Genomic DNA, 22,123 nt, shown 5'->3' with positions numbered 1-22,123 from the left:
AAACTATTATAGGTATTAGAAAGTTTGTTTCTCATGTGGGCTGATAATGATAAGGTATGACTTATACCTTGATCTTGGTTTGATTATTTTTATTTAAGCTTTACTGAGCTATTACTGGAATCTTTTAGACTAATCATTCAAAAAACTGTACATCTTTAATTTTATCTACTTTTTAAACTAAACTTCCAAAAACATTTTTTTAGGTATCAGAAAATAAAAAAAATAAGCAGACTAACCAGAAATATATTTAAAATTGTAGTGTACTAAAAGACTAGCCTTATGTATTATTAAAATATCCTATAAATCTACCATGATTTAATAGGGTTTATACTAGTATGATATTGGCAAGTTACGAAAGACAGAACATAGGTACGGAATAGTAATTGTAAGTATTAACAGGTGAGATGGGAAAGTAAAATATACAATCTGCACATAGAAAATGCCCTAAAGAGAGAAATCCAGAAGCAACTGAAATAATAAATTTCACTACATATACTTTGAAACCATCTGACTAAACAAACTGAAACAAGGTAGACAAATTGGGGAAATATTTGCAAAATATAGGATAGAAAAATAAATTTTTACAAATCCGTAAGAGAAGTAATAACCACCTAATAGAAAAATATTTAAATAACATGAAGAGCCCACAGTAAAATACAAACACCTTATGAATATAAGATGTTCAATATGACTCCTAATCAGATTTTCTAATTCTTCTAGTTTTGTGATAAGTGTATATTTTCCACATAATATGAGAAAATATTAATAAAATATCTATACAAACATGATTTTTATTTTATTAAGACTTATAACTTAAATCTTGCTATACTTGGAAATTTTTTTCATTAAAAGTTGCTATTGTATTTTACAATCCGTGGAAGTAGCAGTCTCTACTTTACCCTATGAAAATTTAAATCATTGCTCTCAACTTTTTAAACTGAGACCAAGGGGCGCCTGGGTGGCTCAGTCGTTAAGCGTCTGCCTTCAGCTCAGGTCAAGATCCCAGGGTCCTGGGATCCAGCCCTGCATTGGGCTCCCTGCTCAGCGAGAAGCCTGCTTCTCCCTCTCACACTCCCCCTGCTTGTGTTCCCTCTCTCGCTGTCTCTCTCTGTGTAAAATAAATAAAATCTTAAAAAAAAAAAAAAAAAAACTGAGACCAAGAGTAACACATTTTATTTATACTGCAACACTATACACATAAATAAACAGTCATTCACTAACGATATCTATGCCTACTACTTGTGATGCATGTAGAAGTATTATGGTCTGTTCTATCCTGTCGTAGCTTATCCTGCTTTATAATTTATAAAAGTCTCAAGGCATTAAGTTGATGCCATCAGACTGTGACCCACAGTTTTAAAAGCACTGCTCCAGCAGGTGCCAAATGAGCATATATTTAGTTTCAATAGATTAATGTGAATTTTGCGAGATAGTAAGGATAGTACTTATGACCATTTCATTTGAAAGCCTGACAGAGCAAAGTGGTGTTGTGATCAAAAGATTCCAACAGGAGAATCAGTTTAACACAAACTTTTTTGCCAATCAGTACATAATTGTTGACTTTGATCGCAGTTCTGTGATGTGAGTACTTTCTAAAAATTGTGTGCATTACTTACCTTTTTGAAAGAGATACCATTTTTAAGAATTATGCCACTCTGAAGAGAAGGAAAAAAAAGTTGTGGCTTCAAGTGTATGCATCTTTTGTAAGAAAGGATGATATTTTCATCATTTTAATGGTCCAAATAAGTGAACACGTAAAACTTTTTCACAGAGTAATCGCTCAATTGTGAGTAAAAGGAGTATTATTTGCTCTCAATTTGTAAGCGAAAGGATAATGCCAAACAGTTTTTCTCTTTCAAAAATAACACAAAGTAAACTTTCCCCTCCTCTTCCTGTCTTCAAAAGGGTATAAGTAATGACTTCTCATTGTACATCTGAACATTACAATTTTCCTTATACTTTTAACACTGTTATGCCATTTTCAAAGCTGTCATGGTTCGAAGTTTATAGCTATTTCCTCTTTGTCATTTCTTATTTTCTGTTACTCCAAGAAATAATATGTTATTCTGAGTATAGATTGAGAATTGTCTCCCTCCCCTCTCAGTTTAAATCTAATTTCAGTCATATATTACCAAAACTACTATGAAAACATTAATTCATTATTGAATGAATTGTTTTCATATCATTTAAAAAAAACAGTGGGTATATTCTTAAATTGAGTTAAAAGATTGAAAGGAATTATGCATGAAGCCATAAAAACAGTGGGTATATTCTTAAATTGAGTTAAAAGATTGAAAGGAATTATGCATGAAGCCATAACCTTTTTCGTATTCAGATGAGACAGGCAAAGGTAATTTGTAAAGGCTATTGTGAGGGGAGGGGGTTATTCTGGGTTTGTGAAAATCGATTTGTTTTATGACTGTTGTGAAAATAAGATTCTTAAATGTCTTCTAAAACTTTTTAACTCCAATAAGGTCTTTGCTTATATTAAAATCATAAAAGCTAAGGCTTTGGTAACAAAATAGATAGGTTTCATGAAGACACAACTTTTTGAAATGTATAAAATTCTGTATTTTGTTTTAGATTATTTGCCCTATTTTTTTATCTTGAAAAATATCAAACCTACAGAAAAGTTATAGTAAAAATCATTTTAACGACACCCGTTCACCCCTTACTAGGATTTATCAATTGTTAACATTTGACAAATTTGTTTTCTCTTTCTCCTTTGCTAAATATTCAAAAGTAAATCACTGACATGATGGTACTCACTCCTAAATATTTCATCTAGTTGCTTTTAAGATCAAGGACAGCCTCCTACATAACCATAATCCCATTTTCACACCAAGGAATTTAACTTGGATTCAATAAAAGTATATGAAATGTAATCCATATTTAAATTATCTAATAGTTCATAAAATTAGCTGCCAGTCTTGCTTTAATACAAGATTCCACCAAGAATTATACATTGTATTTGGTTGCATGTATCTTTCGTCTTTAATTCTCTTGACTTTCTTGTCTTTCCTAACATTGATACTTCTGAAGAGTCCAGGCCACTTGTGTAAAATGCTCTACAATCTGTCTTTTTGGGATCTCATGATCATAATTAGATTACACCATTTACAAACCATTTAAACCGTATTACAAGGAATGTATACATTCCTTGGCATTATATCGGAATGTGTACATTCCTTGGCATTATATCGGAAGATATAAGGTCAGTTTTTATGGTTAATGGGAATGCTAGTTGGTAAATCTCACATGAGGCTTTCCAACCATATGAATATCTGCTTCCCAGTAACTATTCACACAATGGCTCAGTGTCTGTTTATGGATAGTTGCCTAAAAAATTTTTTTACATTAGGGTCTGTAAATTGGTGATTTGTTAATTATATCATTTTCCTATATTTACCCATTTACATTCTTCAGTAAAGACAGTTACATTCTCAGCAGTTCTGTGAATGAAGACTGTCTGCTTCATGGAGTGTTAAATAAAATTTGTTTGTATCACCTAAATTGTCTTCTTTTATCAGTTTTTAACAGTCTTTGGGCGATGAGCAGTAGGATCAGAAGTTGATTGCTAACTACCTGCGACGTGATGAGATACACACTGAATCCTTTGAGCTTACCGTTCCTCTCATCAGGACCAGGAACTGTGGGTCAGTCCCTCTCAGATTTAAGCTCCACTCGCTTATGTTCAGCTCTCTGATCCAAACAAACTTTATTTTTTTAATTTATATATTTATATAATGTTATTATATTTATATATAAATACATATTTTTTGGCTTCATATATTGCTTTCAGAGTGTGAAATCAAATGCCAAACTTTCCAGTTTTTAAAAAAGGGACAAAAGGTGAGTGAATTTTCTAGGGCCAATAAGGAAAAATTTGAAGCCACTATTAAAGAATTAATCTCATTATGTTTTCTAAAACATAACCAGCTATGGGCTGTTTAAAACTATATATACATATATATACATATATTTTACTTACAAAACAGAAAGATCAAGCATGAAGACTATATACACAACTGTCAACTGATTATGTTACAATAAAATATTAATTCTACCTTTTTTATTAAAACAAAAACAAAAACAAAAACTAGTTCCCAAAAAGAGTTCAGGTTTTTTAAAGTTCCCAGAAAAGTTCTGGGATCCTGGAAAGGCTCTGGAATAATTATACTAGAAGTCCACAGTGAGTGGTAGCCATTAGGAGACTTAAGAGGAAGGAATTCCAACATCTGCAATGTGTGGTAGCCATCACTGGGACTTACAAAGGTAAGTCCACAGCATAAACCATTGGAGGGCTTGAGGAAATAAATTAAGACAAGGAACTCAGAATGTTTGACCAATGGCACATCAAAATCTAAGTAGAATCAAGTCACAATTTTACAAGCCATCAGGTCGTCCATACTATAAAGAAAACTTCTCATGAAAAGAACAATAGCTCTATTGCTAATGGAAGTCACAGCCATAAAATTTGCGGGCATGAATCAAGCATTAAAAGCTGTTAGAGCACGAGCCACCTAATCCTGGACTCTTATGGTAGGATGCGTTGATCGCAGAATAGGTTAAATTGATACTGCCATCTCTCAACCTCAAGAAGATTTCCATGCAGCGAGGCATGCCATAAGACACAAAATCCCCAACTCAGTGGCACATTCCTCTTAGGCATTAATTTGGCAATAAGAGACCCAAGGCCTAGCTAAAAGAGGCAATCTTCAAGTTTCAAAGAATTGAGCCTTCCTCCTTCCAGCATACCTCTTTGTATGTCTAAGAACTGTTTCCCTGGAAGCTGTAGATACCGACAAAAACGGTAAAATCTTACTAAGACAGTCTAGAATTACCATGGCCCATGGAATATGGGAAATATTCCAATTAGCCAAAATCATTCTTTAGAGAAGTACACTTAAAAGCAAGTGTTCCCAAATCAAACAAACAGAATGGGATAACTATTTTAATTGCTATGCAGAAGCCTGCAAAAGTCTTCAAGATTCTGAGAGCTTCATTAAGACATACATTGTGAAAGGCTAATGAAAAGTTAAAGCCGCAAGAGGTACCCAACGCAAATGACTGTAAGACTGATGTGACTCCTCCTTCTCTCTATCCTCCTTTACCTGAGTATTCACAGTTTATTAAAACTCTACTTGAATTGCCTTTCCATTCTGCAGAGACTACAAGACCATAAACAAAAGTCCACCAAGTTAGTAGCCTTAAAACTGCAGAAGCTCCAGGACCAGAAACCTAAACCAACACCCGCACCTCCCACTTTGCACCCTGCTAGGGGTCTATCATCAAAACACTGGCCCAGAAATTGGGGTCTCATTTGTAATCAAGTGGGACACTGGAAAAAAAGATTGTCCTCAAAAGTTTTATACAAATCCTTCCATACCAACTTGAATGCTCCCATATCTCAAAGGAGGGCCCCATGGCCTCCTCCTTGTAGGGCTGATGAGACACTGAGGGATTCTCTGGTAAACTGCCATGAACTATTCCCTTAAACAGCAGAGGGGAAACTAAAATTAAAATTAATGGAGAAACTTGCCAAATTCTGGGAGATACTGAAGCTACACACTCTACCTTAAACCTCACTCTCTCTGGAGCCTACAGATTTGATCCTGGGAAAACTGACAGAAGCCTGTGAAGGGTAACAATTCTTAACAGAGTCAGCTCTCTTGGATCTCGGTTGTGCCCGGTAGAGAAAGTAAAATGTCATGTTGTTCCTTATTGGTTATCCACCGTTTTCTCTCCTAGGGACAGCTATGCCTTCTTGTTTTGCACCCTGAAAAGTGGCTTAGCTTTCTGTCAGGAGCATGTAGGTTGTTGATTCTCTTGTATGGGGGCAGCTCAACCATCAGGTTCAGGTCCAAAATGTGTCTGGACAGAAATGTGAGCTGCACCCTGTTTGTGTCTGTCAAATGGCAAAACGAACACAACTTACTGAGTTTCCCTTTACTCAAGGGAAAAGAATCCATGGATTGGAGGAGTACGGCACTTCACAGGCAGCAGGACACTGTTCCTGAGAGATTTTGTTTGAGTGAGTTTTACAGAACCTTAGAAAAGGCAACAAGAAAAAGGGCATGATTGGCTAGCAGGTCAGGGATTTCCATTTAAGGCTAAGCAGGCTCTATTCCCTAGGTTAAGGTAAATTAGCTAAAGCTGAGTTAGAGGATTATGATGAGTGTTAGGATTCCTTGACAGGTGTTTCCCATAAATGCAGGCTGACTTAGGTTTAGATTTGTGGTGTGGGGCAGGGCTACTGGCATGGCCTCCATTTTGTGGATCCTGATATACAAATTAACTTTGTCAGGTCCTGCTGATTGTTGCTAGCTCTCAGGGGAATTGTCTAAGACTTTCTTTTGGCTGTTTTTGGGAGTAGCTCTGGGTCTTTGGAAGGTAGTATCCTTTGCACCCATTCGGGGGGATGTCTCTTGCATCCAAGGGGTCATTGAAAACTGCCAGGAATATTTACTATTTGTTCTAGCTGAAACCTAACAAGATATTTGAGAGGATTTTTTAAGGAGCTCAAAGGTCAAAAGTTGACCAAATTGGAAGCTGATATTCAGAGTCTTATAGGATTTTTTTTTTTTTAGGCCTTCTCTCCTTAGCTGAATGAAACAATTTACCCAGAGGGAAAGAAAAACATTCCAAACACAAACAGCTCTAGATCTAGAACATAGGAATCTTTTGATTTCTATCATAGTTGAAGATCTTCTCTCTGATATAAAGAAGCAAATTGAAGATAATATAGTGGGATGACTGGCTCAGTCCCTTCATAGCATTCAGGTTGTGACCCAATTCTTTGAGGAATTAAAAACAACTGTCCTCCAAACTGAGCCTTCACAAGAACAAAAGAAAGCCCACCTAATCCTTATTACCAATTCCAGAATCTTCCCTATTCATTTCAAAAGGCTAATAGTATTGTAAAAATTTTGGATTTAGGAAATAATAGACCTTCTTGGAGGAACTTGCATCGTTTCTCTGTGCCCTTAAGATATGAATGTTCTACTTAGTCTTCTCTAAACTGAGGGCCATCTCGTCAAAATACAAATTTCAGGGAGGTTTCCTGTCAGAAGGAAACAAAGAGAGGAAAGGCCTATTTGGAAACTAGGTGAATGAAAAAATCTTAAAAGTCTTCTCCACAAATACTGGTAAAAAGTTTAAGTCGTCTGAGTAGGAAACCTTAACTTATTCCATCTGCCAGAAATCACCAACTGCCAGGAACTACCCACTACCCACTGAATATATATAAAAAATAAACATGCAAAATGCTAAACAAGCAAGCTAAAGCTTGCTCCATGGCTGAGTCAATGTGTACAATTACTTTGAGCAGTATGATATTTCCCTCAATTTTGTCTGCTATGCATTTGATTCTATTACATCTGTACAGTTTTTTTCCAGCAGATACCATAACTTCCTAAAACACTCATATATTTCCAAAATGTGTTTACTACATATTTTACCATTAAGTAAAAATTTGCATCTCATCAAATTCCTACCCCCCATTCCATCAGCATGGTAATGACAATGCTTAATCATTCTAGAAACTCAACTGTAAGAGGATGTATTTTAATGATACTAAAAATCTTTCTTGTTGGTATCATTTAATTTTCATATTAGCCACTTTCAGTCAAAAGTATATATATCCAGGTTAGTACTATTAGCTCTTTAGTGATTTAATTTATGATATTGTAACTCACTACAGTGCATGTACACATTATTTTTAAAATATTTCATCTATTGTGAAGACTGAATCTCTTGATATGAAAAATATCTCCTTTAATGTTAGCCAAAAAGTGTACCATTATTATTATTATCGTTATTATTGTTATTATTATTATTATTATTAATCTAGTACCAGATCACTACAGTACTAGTATACGACTCTCTGGAAGACCAATTATTATTATGGTCATATAAGATAGACATGGTTATTGCATTGTGGGGAGCAGAAGGCTAACTGAAGACAAAGCATAAGCTGACACCCTGCAGCCTCCCTCTACCCACCCCTCCCCCCCACACTCCTGGGTGGGATATGTGTGATGTTCTTCCAGGAAGCTCCCAACTGTCTTAATGTTATTGCTTTACTACAGGGAAAAACAACCTTTATTTGACAATGGTAAGGCCTCTTATAAGTCCTCTTTAGCATATGAAAGTTCTTTTGAAAACCTTTTTCCCTAGCCCCAACTCCCAAGGATATAATCAGCCACCCCTCACAACCCCAGTGCAGCAGCTCTTTCTGCCCAAGGGTCCTGTCCCCATGCTTTAATAAAACCACCTTTCTGCACATAGATGTCTCAAGAATTCTTTCATAGCCGTGGGCTCTGGACCCCACCCCACCAAATCTCACTGATATTCCAAAACCACATCAAAATGATAGAAGGAGATGATTGAGAATCTTTAGGGAAAGCATTCTAAGAGACCAGGGAGAAAAATTAATCAAGGGAATCTAAAAAAACATTAAACAATTTTATATTGACTTTACTGTTAGTATCCAAGATAAATAAAAGAAAAAAAATCTGGTCTGCAAATAGCTTTTAAAGTCCTGTTCAATAGCAAAACATCAATTTAGCTTTGAAATGGTCTTTTTCCCCACTTATTCCTAAGAATGAAGAGATGATAGGGATTGATTACAGTGCCTAATGTCAGCAAGTTGACACCATCTATTCTAAAAATATTTAAAAGCTGCAATTTTGCCTCTCATCCTTGATCTTCACAGCAACTCAACCTGGCAGCAACAGGAATCCCATTCTTAAAATAATAGCTAGGTCCTTAAGCAAGCCAAGCAATGTTTGTAAATATCCATTTTAAGGGTTCTCCCAAACTAACCAATGGAACAAGAAAAGAAAAAAAAAATTCACTTTGAGCTCAAAGCAAAAATACCAGACCCAAATGTGAAATGCACAGTGGGGTGTGTGTGTGAGATGTTTTGCTTGAATGGATTTGCCCAAGAGCTAGACATCATTGACCAAGATAAAACTAGTACAACTTTGTTAAATTCTTTGTATCTCATATCTATATAATTAAAATTTCAACAAAAGGCTCTTATAAAACTCCCTACATAATATGTCAAAGTATGTAAATGACCTTTTATTTTTAAAAAATTAAGTTTATTTTTAAAATTGGCATTTTTGGCTTCTTGTTAACCAAAGCAGTGTATTGTAGGTCATTTGGAAACTATAAAAAACCATAAAGGCTTCATTCCTTTTGATGGCTGCATAATATTCCATTGTATATATATACCACCTCTTCTTTATCCATTCATCTGTCAATGGACATCTTGGCTCTTTCCATAGTTTGGCTATTGTGGACATTGCTGCTATAAACATCGGGGTGCACGTACCCCTTCAGATCCCCACATTTGTATCTTTGGGGTAAATACCCAGCAGTGCAATTGCTGGGTCTCATGGCAGCTCTATTTTCAACTTTTTGAGGAACCTCCATACTGTTTTCCAGAGTGGTTGCACCAGCCTGCACTCTCACCAACAGTGTAGAAGGGTTCCCCTTTCTCCGCATCCCCGCCAACATCTGTCGTTTCCTGACTTGTTAATTTTAGCCATTCTGACTGGTGTGAGGTGGTATCTCACTGAGGTTTTGATTTGGATTTCCCTGATGCCGAGCGATGTTGAGCACTTTTTCATGTGTCTGTTGGCCATTTGGATGTCTTCTTTGGAAAAATGTCTGTTCATGTCTTCTGCCCATTTCTTGATTGGATCATTTGTTCTTTGGGTGTTGAGTTTGATAAGTTCTTTATAGATTTTGGATACTAGCCCTTTATCTGATATGTCATTTGCAAATATCTTCTCCCATTCTGTCAGTTATCTTTTGGTTTTGTTGACTGTTTCTTTTGCTGTGCAAAAGCTTTTTATCTTGATGAAGTCCCAATAGTTCATTTTTGCCCTTGCTTCCCTTGCCTTTGGCAATGTTTCTAGGAAGAAGTTGCTGCGGCTGAGGTCAAAGAGGTTGCTGCCTGTGTTCTCTTCTAGGATTTTGATGGACTCCTGTCTCACATTGAGGTCTTTCAACCATTTTGAGTCTATTTTTGTGTGTGGTGTAAGGAAATGGTCCAGTTTCATTCTTCTGCATGTGGCTGTCCAATTTTCCCAACACCATTTGTTGAAGAACTGTCTTTTTTCCATTGGATATTCTTTCCTGCTTTGTCAAAGATTAGTTGACCATAGAGTTGAGGGTCCATTTCTGGGCTCTCTATTCTATTCCATTGATCTATGTGTCTGTTTTTGTGCCAGTACCATATTGTCTTGATGATTACAGCTTTGTAATAGAGTTTAAAGTCCGGAATTGTGGTGCCACCAGCTTTGCTTTTCTTTTTCAACATTCTTCTGGCTATTTGGGGTCTTTTCTGGTTCCATACAAATTTTAGGATTATTTGTTCCATTTCTTTGAAAAAAGTGGATGGTATTTTGATAGGGATTGCATTGAATGTGTAGATTGCTCTAGGTAGCATTGACATCTTCACAATATTTGTTCTTCCAATTCATGAGCATGGAACGTTTTTCCATTTCTTTGTGTCTTCCTCAATTTCTTTCATGAGTATTTTACAGTTTTCTGAGTACAGATCCTTTGCCTCTTTGGTTAGATTTATTCCTAGGTTTCTTATGGTTTGGGGTGCAATTGTAAATGGGATTGACTCCTTAATTTTTCTTTCAGGAACTGGAGGGTATTATTCTGAGTGAAATAAGCCAATCAGAGAAAGACTTGTATCATATGATATGAGGAATTCTTAATCTCAGGAAACAAACTAAGGGTTGCTGGAGTGGTGGGGGTGGGAGGGATGGGGTGGCTGGGTGAAAGACATTGGGGAGGGTATGTGCTATGGTGAGCACTGTGAATTGTGTAAGACTGTTGAATCACAGACCTGTACCTCTGAAACAAATAATACATTATATGTTAAAAAAAAAAAGAAGCAGGAAGGGAAAAATGAAGGGGGGGAATCAGAGGGGGAGATGAACCCTGAGAGACTATGGACTCTGAGAAACAAACTGAGGGTTCTAGAGGGGAGGGGGGGATGGGTTAGCCTGGTGATGGGTATTAAAGAGGGCATGTACTGAATGGAGCACTGGGTGTTACATGCAAACATTGAATCATGGAACGCTATATCAAAACCTAATGATGTAATGTATGGTGATTAACATAACATAATAAAATTTAAAAAAAAGAAAAAGAAATGAAAAAAACATAAAGACAAAAAAATAATTTGAAAGTTACCTGTGGATTTCAATCATTTTACAAAGTATTAACATACTATTAATACACAATGGGATATCAAACAGTAACCTGATATTTTTTCTTAAAATAAAATGCAAGTTTTTTCCATGTTATTAGGTCTCCAGGAAGCTGTTATTCCAGCATGTTGTATTGTAATGTTTATAAATTTTCCTCTATTTTTGGACTTCAAGTTTTTCCTCTAATATTTGCTATAATAAACAATGCCCCTACAGATGCTTAAAATTATTTTTCAGAACAAATTATGCTACATACATTTTAAACCAGGAATGATAATGTTATAGTTTAAGACTTCATTTTTTTCATTATTTTGCTTAAAATGTTATATTAAAATCTCATACTATAATTTATATTTTATCAGTTTATCTGCACATTGCTCCTGGATTTTTTAAAAAATGTATTTCAATCCCATATTATTTGGTACATGCAAATTCAAAAATGTCCTCTTTGCTTTGTAGATGCATTCCTACCAATATAAAATAACTCCTTTTCCCATTTAATGCTTTGGATCTCAATTCTTTTTATATGATAACAATATGACAATCTCTTCTTTCTTTTTGTTTACTTTTTGCCATTATATATTTTATCCTTCCTTTATTGCTAGCCCTTTATTCCATTTTGTTTAATGAGTATTCTTTAAAATAAATGAGTTTAACCCATATTTATTCATTTTTATTACATGAATGGACCTACTTGATGTATGGCTTTTTGTTGTTGTTGTTGTTTAGAGAGAGAGAGAGCTTGCACATGAGCAGGGAGGGAAGGACAGGGGAGGAAAGACAGAATCTTCAGGCTCCACATCCAGTGTGTAGAGCCTGACACGGGGCTCAGTCTCAGGACCCTGAGATCATGACCTGAGCTGAAATCAAAGGTCTGATGCTTAACCAACTGAGCCACCCAGGCACTCCGATGTATGTTTTTTTGATAGTATATTTTAAGCTACTCTTTCTTTCTTTTTCCTCCTCTTCTTCTCCCTTTTCTCTTTCCCCTTCTATACCTCCTCTTCTCTCTTTTCTTCTTTTCTGTTGTCCTCTTCCCCACTCTTTTTTCCTCCTCCTCCTCTTCCTTTTTTATTTCTTTTATACTTCTTCTACCTTTTCTCTTTTCCTATATGCTCCAGGACATCATGCTCACAAGAAACTCTTTTTTTAGAAACTCTTGATCATTGTTATTGATTATGTCTGGAAACAATTTTGGCTCCAAATAGAAGAAATGTGAGAGAAAAAAGAATTTTTTTTTTTACAACCTCTTAATTGCTTTCTGAATGTGTGAATAGACAACTCCAATATCTCCATTCTGACATGTGTTCTTTCTATATATGATTAAGTCCACTCATGTGACCTGGAGTGGGGGGAAATAGTACTAAGAAAACTCTGATGGCTGTTTCCAGCATCCACACTGTCTCAGAAATACATATATATATATATGATCTTAGCACTTGCCAATCTACCGTAACTATTCATAGATGAATAGTATTTCTCCTCAAGCCAATAAGAATGCACCAATTTTAAAGTTAACATGTTTGGAGATTTAGAATTTTAAACGTAGAGGGAGTTCAGAAAAAAAACACACAACTAAATGACATGGTAAAATTAGATATTAACACCCCGTTAAACAATCATTTCTGCAACAGGTTCCTTAGTTTCTCATGTGCTGTATAATGAGATGATCTTGTAATCCTCCTTACAAAAGAAAAATGGTGCTATCCATTTTATATGTAACAGCTACTTTCTCTACTTATTAGTACTCTATGTATTTAGAAATATATTCACAATCAAACTACTTGTAAGAATCAGTCAGTAGATTCTTCTACTATCCAATAACAAGAGCAGGACATGAAATACATTTGTTCTCTGCCATTTAAAAAAAAAATTAACTCGCTGCTCACCTGAAAATTATAGTTATGTTTTCTGGGATCCAGTGCATTACTAAATGGAGCTTAATTTGCTTTGACCTAAAAAAGTACAGAAAATAATGAAAACTTGCTCACTAGGATAAATATCTCAAGTTCTAGTACTACCTGAAGAATAATATAAAGACACTGACATTTAAATTAAGGCTAGGGGCTCCTGGATGGCTCAGTCAGTTAAACATCCAACTCTTGATTTTTGCTTAGGTAATGATCTCAGGGTCATGAGATAGAGCCCTACTTCGGGCTCCACACTCAGTGTGGAGTCTGCTTGAGGTTCTCTCTCTCTCCCTCTGCCCCTGCCTAAATAAAATAAAAAACAAAATGAATTAAGGCTAGAAAATCTAATAAAGACTATCATTGACTCACAAAAGATTATAATCATAATATAGTTGCATTGTAAAGCAACTTGCTGGGTAAAGATAAAAAATGAAATGTAAAATTAATGCCACAAAAAAGACCTAAAGCTTATTTCAGAGTATAGATTTTTTTAATTCAAAAAAAAATTCATTGAAATATCAGCTTTGATATTTTTATCTATGTGACGCTGGATGATTTGCCATTTTTCCTCATCTATAAGAGGGTATGTTAAAAATAATTTGAAGATAATGGTCTTGTTAAATGAAATAATGTGGATTGGCAAGCATGTAGTAATTCCTCAGTGACTATCACATGTAAAATTATTTTTGCTTTTAAATCAAAACAAAATTAGATTTCTTGAAACTGTGAGCTCCTCTGGTGAATTTTAAACATTTTCATTTTCAGTAATGTTTTGATATGAAGCACTTTAGAATATATTTATTTTCATTATATTCATTCTAGCTTAATAAATTAGATATATAATCATTTATTTAAACAGAGTTAAGTGTGATGGTTTAAAAATATTATTATTTTTAAAGATGGAATTTGATGGTTGTCATGTTTAAAACAAAGTATAAGAACTTAACTGATACACCTTATTTAAATCTTTTACCTCTTATTTTTAAAGTAACTATAATTTATCCTACATAAAATAAAATTACTTGCTGCACTACATAGCTAATTTTGTTTACTTTTGGCACCATATTGCACTTTACTTAAGAACATTTCCAGAGAATCACAACACCAAAATTTTGCTTTTCTAATTAAAAGAAAAAGCACTGTAAGCTGTTTTATTAGAAATGTGGGTGATACTCTTAAGAGCAGATAATGATTTTGGAAAGTGAATTTAGAATAGGGTGAACTTTAGTGCAGAGTATGCAAAATGAAACAGTACCCACTAATCAATTAAAATGGGACAGATTATCTTATGGTTGTTAAATATTTTTACATAGATAATGTAAGGTAAAGTTTTACTTGTGTTACATATTCTAAAACCCCACATCTCAAAATTGGAGACTGTATGTTTTACCAAAAATGGGAATTATATCATATAATAGAAAGATAACTAAATATTTGCACATGTGCCCATGAGATTGGGGGGCAGAGAGAAGAATGTACATGTAAATATACATTCATGATAGTATAGATGAGAAATTACTGCGGCATTACTTTTTAAAGGAATGAACAGCAAAAAACTGAAATTAGCAATATAATAGGTTAGGTAGGTTATGATACATTTACACAAAGAATTATTATGGAGTCAATAAATACATCCAAGTTATATTATTAAGAGGGGGGAAAACAAGATGTGGAATCATTTGTCTTACATATTGGTATTTTTAATATCCACATAAAATGTTAGAATCCTTTCAGGATCTGAGTAAGCAGTTTTGAGGGTCACTTGGTAAGCCAGACATGCATACTCTCTACAAGAATAAGTGAATAAGTGTTTCTATTTTAGGCTGTAACAACTATTACAGTAAAGGCATCTATAAATGCTTGATTTCTTCTTGGAGAATAGGATATATAAGAAACCATTAACAGTGAGAAGTTGGAAGTAAGATTGTAATATTTATTGTTATTAGCATTTGAATTTTTTAAAAGTTCCTTAACTATTAGTAGACGATTTAGTTTTTTAAATGACGGATCTTATGAATACAATATTTATGTGCATCATTAATTCATACGTTTTAGTCTCTCCTAGAGAGACATTTTAATATAAGCTTGAATGTATCCAGCTTTTTTAAAAAGGCTAATATCAATCAAGAATTAAAAGTTTCTCTTTTAGCAACTTTAAAATATATAATGCAGCATTATTAGCCACCATTCTGTACATTTCACAATATCAAATCCTTATATTTCACACCTGAAACTAATATGTCATATGTCAGTTACATCTGAATAAAAAATTAAAAGTTAATTACTACATTTCTCTAAATTATCCTTTGTTATATAAACACAAGTTAATGTTTTCTTATTAGAATTATTTTATCACAAAAAAGGAGGCAAATATGAGGAAATTATGTAGTTCTAAACTCATAACTGAACTTTTCTGTAGAAGTCACTATTGCCTGGCATAGAATTATCTCTATCACAGAAAGCATCCATAACCAGATTTAAAGACAGCTTGATGATATCATGATAGGATTTCATAATACTCTATAGAACTAATATAATTCTGCAATAGGAGTGAAAACATGCTAACACAGAAGGATTTATTTCTAAGATTTTGTTACTACATAAGTCAGTGTCAGGTCAACAGGCTTTGGCATGGTGAAGCCCAGGCTAACAGATTTACATCAGCTTTTTGTAGGATGTTCAAAAGTTGTTTTCATGCCTAATGAAAAGAGAGCAAAAAATATTATTGTTAATATACATATATATTGTTGTACAGGACTAGACCCAAATTGCTCTAAATAAATAGAAATATCTATACTAATCAAAAACTTTCTACAATATGGACAGAAATTTAATATATGTTAAAATGATTCCTAGAAACTCACTGAAATGCATATAGATGCATTCCATAGAAACTTGCATGTTTATAGAAACATACATGTTACAGAATTAGGCGATAGTAACATGAGAAATTAAAGTATCGATATATATTAAGTGAATTTATTTATTTGCAAATTGCAAGGCACCAGATGAAGCTGTGGGCATCAGGTAGGTGCTGCAAAAGGACAGATCACTGGGAGCAATTTCCTATCAGCTAAGACTGTATGTTATCAAATTCTTATACCGAAGATAGGTGTGTGTGTATGTGTGTGTAGGAAACAGGTAAATAACTGTCATGGACAAAGCCTCAAAAATATAATTTCTTAAAGTCAAAAGTCCATCTCCATAATCACAAGATTGGATTTTACCCATTGTCAATAATTGTAAAGTGTCTGAAATTTTACCCTGCTTCTATGCTACAAATTGGCCTGCCATAATTGCATGGATATTGGCAGAGGTCATAAGTTTTCTGGGTCAGAAATAAAGGACTTTATTACTCATGGCACAGCAAGCAATTTGAGCATTATGTGAATGTTGGTTCTCTTCACTTCTCATATCTCATGAAGGTAATGGAGAGGAAGGCTCAGGAGCGCGCTGCACATACAATGGGTTTACAGTCTAGCCGAAGGCATTTAAACTGAGGAAACCCCAATATTTGAAAGGCAACCACTAGTAAATCTGTTCAATCTTTGCCTCAGAGGAAAGACATTATCTTTACTATCTTGGACAGCAAACAATTCTGAATTTTGCCCAGAGGAGGTACTATCTCTATCCTCCAATGTGGTTTGATTTATAAACATCCATGAGAAAATGATGCAGAACAGAAGCTCTTACTGCCTCTGTTTGGAAGATGTGCAGAAGGCGAGAAGCCCTTGGAGAATTGTCTCTTGGATAATTTTCTGACAACTATAGAAATGTTGGCTTTTTGAAAGAAGTTTTAAATTATTTCAGAATTAAAATAGGAATCCATCTAGACTTTCTTAATATTAGATTGGCCTGACATTTAATGACTTAGATAATTTTTGATTATCTATACAAAGGAATTGTTTGATTTGAGTTTTGACTTTAGTAAATGTCATTTCTCAAGAATCTGTTGAATTGATGATCCACTAAACAATATTATTAGCCTCCACTCAATAAGGATCCAATTCTTAGGCTGATTCTAATAAGTTTATCTTGAGAATTTTTTTTTAATGACACATATAACTCGTACAAGTATTGGATAGCTTTTGCTCCAATTAAAGTATGGAATTATAATAAATAATAATTTGTAGAATTTTATTGATACCATTCCAATATTTATTCTATCAAGGAAAACAAAAAGCAGAATTGTATTCTAAAATATATGGAAATATTTAAAAGTTTTCTCTTTTAGTCTTTGCCACTCCCTGGGTAGTAGTATATTGAAGTATGTGAACACCCAGACCATAAATGTCTACCATTAAATATGTTTGTGATTTTACCCATGTTATAAATGTAAGGTTATAAGATATTACAATATTTAAACAAAATAGAGAAATCACCTAGTAAATATTGAATTTGAAAATGTTAGGGTCTGATATTTCTTACTTTCTCTTTGATTTACTCTCCAGGAAAATCAACATGATAACCTTTGAAAATTAATAGCAAGTATTTGGCTCTTTTTATAAATCTTATATCCTTCTTTCTTCTTCCATCCCTCATTCTCTCATAACTGACCAGATTTACATAAACTGGTTGCCAAAATATTCTTTTTTTTCACCTAATTAAACTTTGCACTTTCCTAAGAAAATTGGTAGAATGATAATACTGTGTGGCTTAAAAGGAAGTTCACAGCAGACAAAATAAGAATAAGGTCTAAAAATGAAGCAGTTGCTTTTTGGATAAGGGTAATCAGATAAGGGCTGGGGGGGTGTCAATAAATTTCCAATGGAATATTCCAGAAAATAGGCAAGGGGAAGTATATATTATGCAATTTGTGAGTATCTTCTGGTTGAATTTAGATAAACATGTTTCATTTTAAAATGTTATATAAGGATGATATTTAAAATATTGTTTCTTTTTTGGGGGGCACCTGTGTGGCTCAGTTGATTAAGCGCCTCTTGATTTCAGCTCAGGTCTTGATCTCAGGGTTGTGAGAACCAGCTCTGAACTGAGTGTGGAGCCTGCTTAAGATTCTTTCTCTTCCTCTCCCTCTTCCCCTACACCCCCCCCAAAATAAAATACAATATGGTTTCCCTTTTTATATATTTAGAAAGAAAGTGCTTTGTGCCCATCTGAAAATTATGCAGATTAGTGAGGGCAGTCAAATTATGCAAAAGAATGAGGCTTCAGTAAACTGAGTATAGTCACAGACTTTGTTCCTGAAGTAACCTGTATATATATTCCATATATATTTCAATTTTTCTATAGTCTTTTTGTGTCTAACCATTTTTATGCTCTTCTAGTCTTTTCCTCTGTTTCTTCAGACTTAGGAATCACCTGTGGGGCTCTCTGAGTTGTCAATTATGTCCACTCTAATTTCTGGACTTCTTCTAAGCATTTTTAAAATGGCTCAACAACTCCTTGTTTGAATTTCAATGATGTCCCCAGCAATGTCCATATCTTTGAGATTTCCTTAAAGAAACAGAAGAGCCTTCAAGGTCTGCTATATGGCTCTGAGAGACTAATACCATTTAAAACCATGTAGTCACAGGAAGTGATAAACTTCTCTTTATCCCTAAGAAGAAATGAAATGGAATGAAATGAATTACAGGCTTTGGGTGCACATGGAACTCAAGGACAGTTTGGCTATTAAAATAGATATGCTAGGATTATCAACTTACTTATGCAATGAACCTGCAATTTTAAGCTCTGAAAAGTAACAAAAAGCAGCATAGGCAATAACTCATAAAGAAATAGATTGCAATTTTATTTAAAGATTTATTTATTTATTTATTTGAGAGAGAGAGCACTTGTGCAGAATTGGGGGAGGGGCAGAGGGAGAGAATCTTTAAACAGATTCCTTTCTGAGCACAAGCCTGAAGAGGGACTCAATCTTACCACCCATGAGATAATGACCTGAGCCAAACCATGAGTCTGAGGCTCAAGCAACTGAGCCACCCAGGCACACTGATTGTAATTTTTATAGTTAAAAGTCTTGGGGCACCTGGGTGGCTTAGTCGGTTAAACGTCCAACTCTTGGTTTTGGCTCAGGTCATGATCTCATGGCTCCTGAGATCGAGCCGCCCTCTCTGCAACACCCCCTCCACCGGGATCAGCAGGGAGTCTGCTTAAAGATTCTCTCCCTCGGCCCCTCCCCCCACTCATGCTCTCTCCCCCCTCTAAAAAAAAGTCTCTTTGTTCTCTGTGGTAAAAGTTTAATGTTTATGAGGTTATCAGAGAAGTAAGTTTGAAATGTAGTGCATTTCAGTAGCAGAAGAGAGCACAGGCATATAGATTTACTTTCAAGGTGAAAATAGTCATATTTTGTACCCAGTCTTCATATCTAAATGGCAGAGCCATTAATACTCATAGATACCACAAAGCAAATTTTCTTTCTTTCTTTCTTCCTTTCCTTTCCTTTCCTTTCCAACAAACTCAAATGCAATCTATCTGAAGCAATATTCTTTTTAACTTTTCTAAAATGCTTATTTATCTTACCAGATTTGAGTATTAGAAGGTAAGGTTTACAGGTCATTTTTTGATTCCTAATACAATAAAATGGAAGTAACTATATTAGAAAATAAGCCACTAAAAACCTAGAAGAATACATAAAAAGAATAATGTGGGGGGCACCTGGGTGGCTCAGTCAGTTAAGTGTCTGGCTCTTGATTTCAGCTCAGGTCGTGATCTCAGGGTCATGAGATTGAGCCCCATGTCAGGCTCCATGCTCGGCACAGAGTCTGCTTGTCCCTCTCCCTCTGCTCCTCCCCCAGCTCTCTCTCTCCTTCTCTCTCAAATAAATAAATAAATAAAATCTTAAAAGAAAAAAGAATAATGTGGAAATATATGATGAGCAGGAAAGAGTTCCTTGACATATTTCTTCATCCAAATAATCTGAATTTTTCTTTTTAGTTTCTCATATTTTATGATCATATAATTTAAATGGATTAATATGTGTTTACTGAGTGTTTGCAGCTTAATCACCATGTATGGTAGAAAAATGAATAAGGCAAAGATCCTAACTACAAGAACCTTGAAATGAGGCAGGAACCATAAAATATATGTGAAGGTGTGAGTAATGTACATAATAAAAAGCAGAATATCATTTGTTATATTAATTACAAGATAAAGATAAATTTAAATTACATGATGTCAATGAGTCAGATAACATATCCTAGTAATAGAGTGAATATAAATTAAAATAATGTCATATATATCAAGTGCCATGAAAATATTTGTGTTTTCCATTCCTAGGAACTTGTTGTAACACATCAATCCAAGCAATAAAAAAGAGTTATATGCCTAGAATCTATTATTCTGCAAAAGTGTCAAAAGAGCCTAAATGTTGAACAATAGCAGAAAAAAGTAACTTTTATAATTCAACTCAATGAAATATAATGCTGCCTTAAAAGGATAGTTTTAAAGACCATAGTAACAGAAAATGTGTTAAGTAAACATGACTTCAATTTTATTAAATCACGATAAAATTATTTTAGAATTAAAAGCATGAAAAATTGTCATAAAAAGATAGTATAGCAAACAAATAATGGAAAACACTAAACATCATTACCAATTTAAAATGTTTAACATGAGGGGTGCCTGGGTGGCATAGTCAGTTAAGCATCTGACTCTTGATTTCGGTCCAAGTCATGATCACAGAGTCCTGAGATCGAGCCCCACTCCGCGCTCAACAAGGAGTCTATTTGAGATTCTCTCTCTCTCTCCCTCTTCCTCTGCCTCTCCCCTGCTTGCGTGCATGCTCTCTCTCTCTCAAATAAGTAAATAAATCTTTAAAATAAATAAAATGTATAACATAATACAGTTATTTTCCTTATTACCTGAATATGTTGTTTTAATTATTCCCTTTTAGTAAATAGAAAAAAAAATCTTGTTTCTCTCCCTAATCTTGTTTTTTTTTTAAGATTAAAGATTCCTGAATTGCCAATTCTTTGGGCAGTTGTCCTAAGAATAATATCTAGTATTTGTTTACTACATATATGTGTATTGAGAGATTCCTTGTTGTTGAATAAATAAAAACAATTTTTTGGCCATAATATCTCTCACATATATAAACCTTTGTCACTTAACTTTTTCTATATCTGTAGATACCCATACTTTATTTTTCTATATCTTTGTGTCATATTGTGAATTGTCAAACCAGTATTATTCTCTCCTACGTTGCATGGGAGAAACCTTGGAATTGTACTTCCCAGAATCCCTTGTCAGCAGGATTCTGGGTTAGCTTATACCAATGAGAAGTACTCACATAATATTTGAAAGACCAAAGTAGGGCGCCTGGGTGGCTCAGTTGGTTAAGCGACTGCCTTCGGCTCAGGTCATGATCCCAGGGTCCTGGGATCGAGTCCCACATCGGGCTCCCTGCTCCGCGGGGAGCCTGCTTCTCCCTCTCCCACTCCTCCTGCTTGTGTTCCCTCTCTCGCTGTGTCTCTCTCTGTCAAATAAATAAATAAAATCTAAAAAAAAAAAAAAAAAAAAAAAAAAAAAAGAAAGACCAAAGTAAATGAGAAGCCATTAACCTCCTCTGGCAGTGGTGGGCAACACAAAACTTGTATGAACTCCCAAGTTCCTATGTGAGTGAATCACTCACTCAATTTGGTACTGCAGGAAGGAGAACTCATTAGAACCAGTTTTGTGTAATTTCTGCAGCCTCCTAATCTCCAAAAAGGACATATTCCTCTGACTCATGCTCTCCAAGCTCTTTTGACAATTCTCTAAGCATGCTTAAATATCTTTTACGATCTTTTTTCTGTGAAAATACCTAGGGTATTTGGAAATAGAGTTATTTACTCCAATAATTGAATATGATTAAACTCTGGTAACAATTTATATCCACATCAATAACTGTATCTCTCTATGTCTTATCTATAACTGTATCTATACATAGCCGTCTGTTGAGGAAAAGGAGTTATCCAGAAATGCTGTAAAAACAAATGCTAGAATTGTCTTTGAACAATGATTTCCATGAAATCA

The sequence above is a fragment of the Halichoerus grypus genome, chromosome 8 (assembly GCF_964656455.1).
Source record: "Halichoerus grypus chromosome 8, mHalGry1.hap1.1, whole genome shotgun sequence".
NCBI classification, from domain to species: domain Eukaryota; kingdom Metazoa; phylum Chordata; class Mammalia; order Carnivora; family Phocidae; genus Halichoerus; species Halichoerus grypus.
This window is presented reverse-complemented; position numbering follows the sequence as displayed.